The sequence below is a fragment of the Rhinopithecus roxellana genome, chromosome 1, assembly GCF_007565055.1.
Source record: "Rhinopithecus roxellana isolate Shanxi Qingling chromosome 1, ASM756505v1, whole genome shotgun sequence".
Lineage (NCBI taxonomy): Eukaryota > Metazoa > Chordata > Mammalia > Primates > Cercopithecidae > Rhinopithecus > Rhinopithecus roxellana.
In genome coordinates this window covers 167,248,215-167,256,803 of record NC_044549.1, presented here as the reverse complement: position 1 = coordinate 167,256,803, position 8,589 = coordinate 167,248,215, and the positions used below count along the sequence as shown (strand labels likewise).

The 8,589-nt window shown below is 38.6% G+C and overlaps 1 pseudogene; it reads left to right on the top strand.

Moving 5' to 3' along the window:
- Positions 1–6,119: 6,119 nt before the first annotated feature.
- On the top strand, positions 6,120–8,323 carry LOC104658084 (annotated as a pseudogene).
- Positions 8,324–8,589: the final 266 nt, after the last annotated feature.

Here is an 8,589-nt window from a genome sequence, read left to right as displayed (position 1 = left end):
TCTGGCTCAATTCTGGGTGGGTCGTTTAAACTTCTGGGGAGGTGAGGTTGCTTTCTTCTCACTGGTCTTACATCTGAGATATTGTGAGGTTGGAGTGGTCATAGCCATCTTCTTTCTCACCATGGCTCAGCTGCCAGGAGACAGGGAAAAGCTGAGTCCTAATGACCTGACTTGATTTCTGATATTGGCTGCCAACTGTCTTCCATAGTGGCTGTACCATCAGATGGCTTTACCATCTGATGCTAAATCTATGACCAGGAATTACTTATATAAGCCAGGAAATTTATTTGCTTTTGAAGCTTAAGCTAGTTTTAGATTTTTATGTCATTTGCAACAGAAGCTATCTATCCCAATATTTTTCCCTAGTCTAAGATAAATGTTATGTGAATGTACCTTTGTTAGAGGGCTGTACTTTATATAGGGATAGCCCTGCACTTTTTCATCATTTTTAGCCTCCTTTTTTCCTGTTCCTATTATGTGCTTTTAGATTTGGGTATTTTCAAAACTCTTGTTCTTTTAACCATTCTGTGCACTCTTTCTCTAAGCTGACACATCTACTTCCTTGGATTGATTGGTTTCCAAATAGCTATCTTTAAGCCTGTTTTTCTCCTTAATACCAGACCTCCATTTCCACATATATATGCTTTTGGTATACCAAACATAATTTGTTCAAACTGAATCAGATGTATTTCCCTTCAGAATTACTTATTTGACATTCTTTATCTCTATTGTGAAAGTTATTATTTGCTTAGTCAGTCAGTAATCCAACATAGAAACTTTCGAGAGTCATTCATGTTGTTGCATGTATCAGTAGTATGTTTTTAAGAATTGCTCAGTAGTGGCCAGGCCAGTGGCTCACACCTGTAATCCCAGCACTCTGGGAGACCAAGGCGAGCAGATCACAAGGTCAGGAGATCGAGACCATCTTGGCTAACATGGTGAAACCCCGTCTCTACTAAAAATACAAATAATTAGCTGGGCGTGGTGGCGGGACCTGTAGTACCAGCTACTTGGGAGGCTGAGGCAGGAGAATGGTGTGAACCCAGGAGGCGGAGCTTGCAGTGAGCCAAGATTGTCCCACTGCACTCCAGCCTGGGCGACAGAGTGAGACTACTTCTCAATAAAAAGAGAATTACTCAGTGGTATCCTACAGTTTGTTTAGTCATGTTCATATGTTCATGTTTGAGGGCATTTGGATTGTTTCTAGTTTATGACAATTATGAATAGACTGCTATAGACATTTGTGTACAATTTCTTTTCTTCTCTCTCTCCCTCTCTCTCCTTCCTTCCTTCCTTTGCTTTCTCACGTGTGTTTTCGTTTTGCTTGAGAAAGTACTTAGAAATGAAATTGATCAGCCATAGAGTATATTGCTTATAAAACTAAAAGAAACTGCCAGACTCTTCTAAAATATTTGTTTCATTTTCCACTCTCACTGACAATGTACGAATATTTTGGTGCTCCACATCGTCACTAACAGTTAGTGTTGTTACCTTTTTTATTTTAGCCATTCTGGTAGTGTGATTTTTTATTTGTGTGTTCCCTGATGATGACTGACATAGAGTACTTTTTCATGTGCTTATTAGCCAGCTTATATCTTTTTCTGAGACATTTATGAATCTCTTGCCTATCTAAAAGATTAGATTGTTTATATTTTTATTATTGAGCTTTTGAAGTTTAAAAAATATTTCTAGATACATACCCTTTGTCAGATATATTTTTCAAATATTTTCTCCTGTGACTTGTCTATTGTTTTGTAATGGTGTATTTTGAGGCCAAAGTTTTTCATTACAATGAAATCTAATTTAGCATTTAAAAAAATCATTATTGCTTTCTGTGTCCTATCTGAGAAAACTTAACCTATCAGGCAAATAAGCTTCTATGTAATCTAAAACTTTTATAGTTTTAATACTTGCATCTAGATTTATGAGCCATTTTGAGTTAATTTTGAGTATAGTGTAAGGTAAGAGCCGAGGTTTATTTTTTCCACCTGGTTATGTAGTGGTACAAACACTATTTATTAAAAGATTTTCCTTCCTTCATCAGATTGATTAGGTTCTGTTGTCAAAAATCAAATGACAGTATACTTGTGAAGCTTTATCTGGGCTCTTGAATCTGTTCTATTGATCTATTTGTCTACCCTTATACCAGTTACAAATAGTTTGATTACTGTGGCTTTATAATAAGTGTTGAAATTATGTAGTATAAATGTAAGTGTTTTTCCTTTTCAAGATTACTTCAGATATTACCTAAAGGTCATTGGCAATTGTATATAAATTTTAGCATTGATATGTCAATTTCTACAAAAAAGGTCTACTGCCATTATGATTTGGGATTAATAAATGTATAGATTTATTCTGGGGGAAGTAACATCTTAACAATATTGACCCTTTCAATCTATGAGCATGGTATTTAGGTCTGTCTTCTTTACTTTCTCTCAGCAGTTAATGTGGTTTAGCTCTGGCCCCCCACCTAGATCTCATCTTGAATTGTTTTTTATTTTTTTAATTCTTGTCTTTTTTGCAGAGTTGGGGTTTCACTATGTTGCCCAGGCTGGTCTTGAACTTCTGAGCTCAATCAACCCACTTGCCTCAGCCTCCCAAAGTGTCAGGATTACAGGTGTAAGCCACTGTGCCCAGCCCTCATCTTGAACTGTAATTCCCATAAATTCCACATGTCAAGTATGGGACTTGGTGGGAGGTGATTGGATCATGGGGGCAGTTTCCCTCATGCTGTTCTCATGATGGGAAGTGAGTTCTCACGAGATCTGATGGTTTTATAAGTGTTTGACAGTTCCTCCTGCACACACGCTCTCTCTCACTTGTCACCATGTAAGATGTGGCTGCTTCCCCTTCTGCCATGATTGTAAGTTTCCTGAAGCCTCCTCAGCTGTATGGAACTGTGAGTCAATTAAAATTCTTTCTTTATAAATTATCCAATATCAGGTAATATTTCTTATAGCAGTGTGAAAATGGACTAATACAGCAGTATTTTGTAGTTTCAGTGTAGAGGTCTTTTGTTAAATTTATTCCTAAGTATATTTCAAAGGTATCTTAAAAATTTTCATTTTCCAAATCTTGATGCATACATATGTAATATTAAACTTGTATGCTGTAACATTGATAAATTCATGTATTACTTCTATGAGTTACGTCGTAGATTCTTTAGTACTTATTATATATACATTCTTGTCATCTGCAAATAGAGACAATTTTACCTCTCTCTTTCTGAACTTTTGTTTCTTTTTCTTGACTTTTTGCAGTCAAGACTTCATCTTAAAATACAAGTCTAATAGCAACACTCTTTTGCTCAAAAACTTTTGAATGCGCCACCATTATCCCTAACATCAAATATAAACTCCTGCTTCCAGACTTTCTCCTGCTTTAACTTCCCCTGAACAGTGTGTTTCCTGTGTCACACTTAGGTTCCATTGATACCAAGATACACTTTTTTCCTTTATGTACTCAAATAAGATGCATTTCAAAACTGAAATGTAATTTAATGTATTTCTCTCTGCAACATCTCCCAGATCCTATTATGCTGATAGTGCATCGTATGTCAAAGATTAGAAGAAAAATAGTACTCAACATTCCTGGGATATGGTGAGCACATTTACACACTTGTGAGTTTTTGCTCAAACCATTTCATCATATGAAATGTCTTTGCTGTTGAAATTCTGCTCATTCTTCAAGGAACGGTTTAAATTCCACACTTTTTTTTCTGAAGCCACTGTTTATTTTGGCAGGTTGAAATTTATTTTCTGTCTCCCTATATTTCTATATAGAATTAATCAAATTTTTACATTAGTATAATACTTATAAATTGTGCTTTGCATATGTTGTGTTACATGTCTTAGTCATCTCTGCATCTTCCCTGGTTCCTGGCACAGCTGATGATTGTTTCCTGAATACTCCTGTCAATGATTCTCTCATATTAGGATGTTTTATGGGTAGGCAGTCTCAATATTAATAGGAATATATTAGCTTATATATTCCTGTACTAATAGGAATATATTAACTCATTATATTAATGAATTGGGTGTGTGAGGCCATTTAATCAAATAATTTGTATTACTAATTATCTCTAGGCCCAGAGGATCCAGTTGCCTGTTACAAACCCCTGGCGATCAACTTTGACTTCTCCTTTTTTCTCAACCCCTTATGCAATTAGTCTTTAGAACTAATTCTTAAATGCCTCCCACAAGTATCCATTTCTTTCCATTTAACAGCACCTTATCCAGACCACTATAATATCGCCCTAGATTACTGTAACAGATACTCCCTGCTTTCAGGTTAGTCTCTCTTCAATCCCTTTCTCTCTGTTTCCAGGCGGATCTTTCTATAATGTAAATTTGACCATGTCACTCTCATGCCTAAAGCCATTTTAGTGTGCCTGGATCCCAAGTGTTATTTTGACAATTACTTTCCAGCTGTGGAGACTCCATAAAAGACCATTTTCAGATTTCTTCCTTCATTTTGGGGACAGGGTGGAGTGTTTCCCTTCTCTAGTGACAAAGAGATTGCATGATGGAGATAGGCAGCAAGAAGAGAGATGGGGAAAGGGAGAGAGGGAAAGAGGGAGAAGGAAAGAGAATGTCACTGATACTGTAATATTGCTTGTGTCTGTTCTGCATAATCTAGTTTCTAGCAAGGCAATTAGCATGCAGATCAGCTGCACAGGGTCCCACATGCATTAGCAATTGAACACTAGCTTTCTAAACCCTTTTCTGCTTCTTCACAAATCCACACACCTTCTGGCTGATCTGACACAGCCTCGATTCAGAATCCATTAACTGGAGATTTAGGCCATGAACAAAAATAATTGTGCATGCTTATGATTAATGAGACAGCTATTTCAAAATTACAAGGCACCATACTGGCTAACTACTATTAATTATTTTTATCATTATTATACTGAGAAACCATTTCATCAGACTAGAAACCATTGTTCAAGTTGGCTTAGGTAGAAAGTGTCTGTGCATCATTTTGAAAAGCAAGTGTTTTCTGATGTTTTTGATTTATGAAGATAATCATCATAAACATAGCCAATAGTGTATGCTTATATTAAATACCCCATTGCAGTAAGTTATTTGAATGTCTTAATTTACTTAATCCTCACAGTAATTGTATAAAGTAGGTACGATTACTGTCTCTATTTTATAGAGGAGAACACTGAGGCACAGGGGTTAGGTCATGCACAGGTGGTAATTGATAGGGCCTAGATTAAAACAGGCAGTCTCATGAGTCCACACTTGAGTTCTTACCCTATACTTGCCTATCTTAGGAGAGGAGATTACTTATTACAACAAAGAGCTGTCATAGTCAGGAACACACTGTGTGTTGAGAACAAGTAGGGCAGATGGGTTGACTGATTCAGGGTTGCTAAAAAAGAACCAGAAAGACAATATATCTGATCCCCATACCTATCTAGGATAAATTCAGTAGTTAATATAAGACGTTTAGTGAAATCTAGTTGAATCTGGAAGTTTTCAAGGGTCTGATTTAAGGGAGGGAGAATTGGAACATGGTTGTGGGCAATTAGATTACCAGCAAATAAAAGCTCTACAATTTGTAAGCCACAGTGAAGGGGAGCGTTCTGGAAGCAGAGTCTGAGGAGAACTTGGCTGTGGCACAGAGCATAGTAGTCTGCTGTACTGGGTTTGGGAATCATATGGAACAGAGACTCAAACCTGGCTTCACCATCTACACTGTGAATTTGGGCAATTTTCTTAATCTCTTCAAACTTTAGTTTCCTCATCTGTAAAAAGAGGTTAAGCCTCCCTGCCTGGAGGGGTTATTGAGTGTATTAAATGAGATGAAGTTTATAAGGCACCCAGCCTAGCTTGAAGGCAGAAGTGAGCACCAGGGAAGTCCCTTTTATTGACAATGAACACAATCTGACAATGAAGATAATAAAATACTGGGTATCCAGTTGAGTAGTTTGGGGTTCAAGTCTGGATCCAATTCCAAAGGAGAAACAGCATAAGTACTGTGAATAAGGGGTATAATAGAAGGTTAGGCAAGCAAACCTGTCACACCTAGAAGATACAGGCTGAGAAGGTTACATCCTGACCTGCCATGGGTATCCTAGGGCCCCAGTTTACATCTCCACCATAGGCAAGATGGCAGGCTCTTTGCAGGTACTGGCTACTACTGCAGAAGTAGTGCCTATGGTATTGCCAAACACTGTTTGGGACATATGCTGGGTTATGTTGTCAAACCTACACAATCATCATTTCATTCTAAGACTGGGCCTGTTTCCCAGAATTCCTTTCCCTCTATAGGTCAGAGTTAGTGTTTACCACTGGGAGGAACTTGCAGAGATTTGGAAAGCAAAAGTGAAAAGAAGCCATCATTTTGGGGAGCTCTTGACTGCCAGACATGGTTGCTTTGCAAAGCTCTTCCTGAGCTCCCTTTTCAGGTTGTGAAACCAGGGGTAGTGGTTCCTTGGAGTTCCTCACGAGCCCTGCCTTCTTCACCCACTCTGGCACTTCAAGTTGAAATTATAGTGGCAGTTTTCCTGATCCTCCAGCCGAAGCCTCCAGATCTTCACTCTTCTAGCTTCTTCCACTTTCCTGTAAGTCCTGATTCCTATATCAAACCATCTAATACCATGATATTGTAGTAACTCAGTTTTTCTGATTAAACTGAGAATAATGAAGCCCGTTACTCATTTGCTGCCCATGTGGTTCTTGGCTATCTAGAGGAGGGGTTGGAAAACTTCCTTAAATTATGATGTTAAATATTTTAGTTTTTGCAGGATATTGCATCCCTGTTACAACTATTCAACTACTTAGCTCTGTTGTTGTAGTGTGAAAGCAGCTCTAGATAACACATAACAAATGAGTGTAGCTGTGGTCCAATAAAACTATGGACACTGAAATTTTAATTTTATATAATTTTTATATGTCACAAGAGACTATTCTTTTTTTTCTTACCATTAGGAAATGTAAAATTTATTCTTAGCTCTCAGGCTGTACAAGAACAAGTGGTAAGCTGGTTTGGGCCATAGTTTGCCAACCCTTCATCTAGAGCAGGGCTGATGAAATCAGCCAGACCTGAACATAAACTTTTGCATGTCTCTTACTATGTGATGTTGGGCAATTTATTTAATCTACGAGCCTCACTTCTAAAATAGGGACATTTACAGAGACAATGTCGACAGTATAGGGTAGAGTGTTTGTTTTGTGAGGATGAAATAAGGATATACGTAAAATATTTTGCTGACTATTAGGCACATAGCTCGTAGTCTATCATTTCTTATTGTTGCTGTGGTGCGGGGAGCCACTATTTGGTGCTTGCCATTTAGTTACACAATTAAAAGGGAACTGAGGACAGTCTTCAGCCTTTGGGACTTGCATTGGTTTTTGCACAGGAAAGGTAAAATCATATCCAGGGAAAATAACAAGGAGAGAACTCTTAAGGCTTTTCAAATTATCTACCACATTTGAATTAAATATGTCAATACAGAATGCTTGTAAGTAATTCAGTCATCAAGCAGATTGTTACTAGCAATTCCTCTGGCACAGCAATGAGAGTTAGGAACAGGGGCATAGGGACTGGAAAGACAAAATAGGCAGAAGAATGGGGAACCTTAACTTCATTATATGATTGCTTTTACTGTGGAGGAATATTTAAAGATACTTCTATAATAGATCAAGAAAACATTATATTATAAATTATATAAGCCCAGACTATAGTGTCAGACTGCAAGATTGGCCCACGTCTCCTCAACAGTGGCCCGGCCAATTTGGGGACAAGTGCCTCTAGATAATCGACTCTGTGGTAGAAAGCCTTCAAAAGCAGCTAGGTCAGGACTCTTTCTTTGACATGCACATGAGAGGGTTCAGGCCGTAAACAGTGGGTAAAGCCAATGGCTGGAGCAGGTGCCAATCAGTACACCTTTCATCTCGAGGCTACTGAGAACCCAAGGGCTTTGATTAAAGACATTTGGGAGAATGAGCTGAATGTTGGCCTTGCCATTAAACTGGGAACTACAGTTGAGTATTTGGCACCATGCGCTAATAAAATAGATATGGCCTTGGTAATGACAATGGAACCTGGATTTGGAGAACAGAAATTTATGAAAGATATGATGCCAAAGGTTCACTGGTTGAGGACCCAGCTCCTGTCTTTGGATATAGAGGTGATAGTGGAGTAGGTCCTGACACTGTCCATAAGGGTGCAGAGGTAGGAGTTCACATGCCTATGTCTGGCAGTGCCATTATGAGGAGCGAAGATTACAGATCTGTGTCAACCTGTTAAAAATGTTTGTATGGAAGCTGCTCAGAAATGTTCTCTCTCTTTTTTTATTTTTTTGAGATAAAGTCTCGCTCTGTCGTCCAGGCTGGAGTGCAGTGGCGCAGTCTCAGCTCACTGCAACCTCCGCCTCCGAAGTTCAAGCGATTCTCCTGCTTCCGCCTCCTGAGTAAGTGGGATGACAGGAGCCTGTCATCACATCTGGCTAATTTTTTGTATTCTTAATAGAGATGGGGTTTCACCATGTTGGCTAGGCCAGTCTCGAGCTCTGACCTCAAGTGATCCGCCCACCTCAGCCTCCCAAAGTGCTGGGATTATAGGCGTGAGCCACTG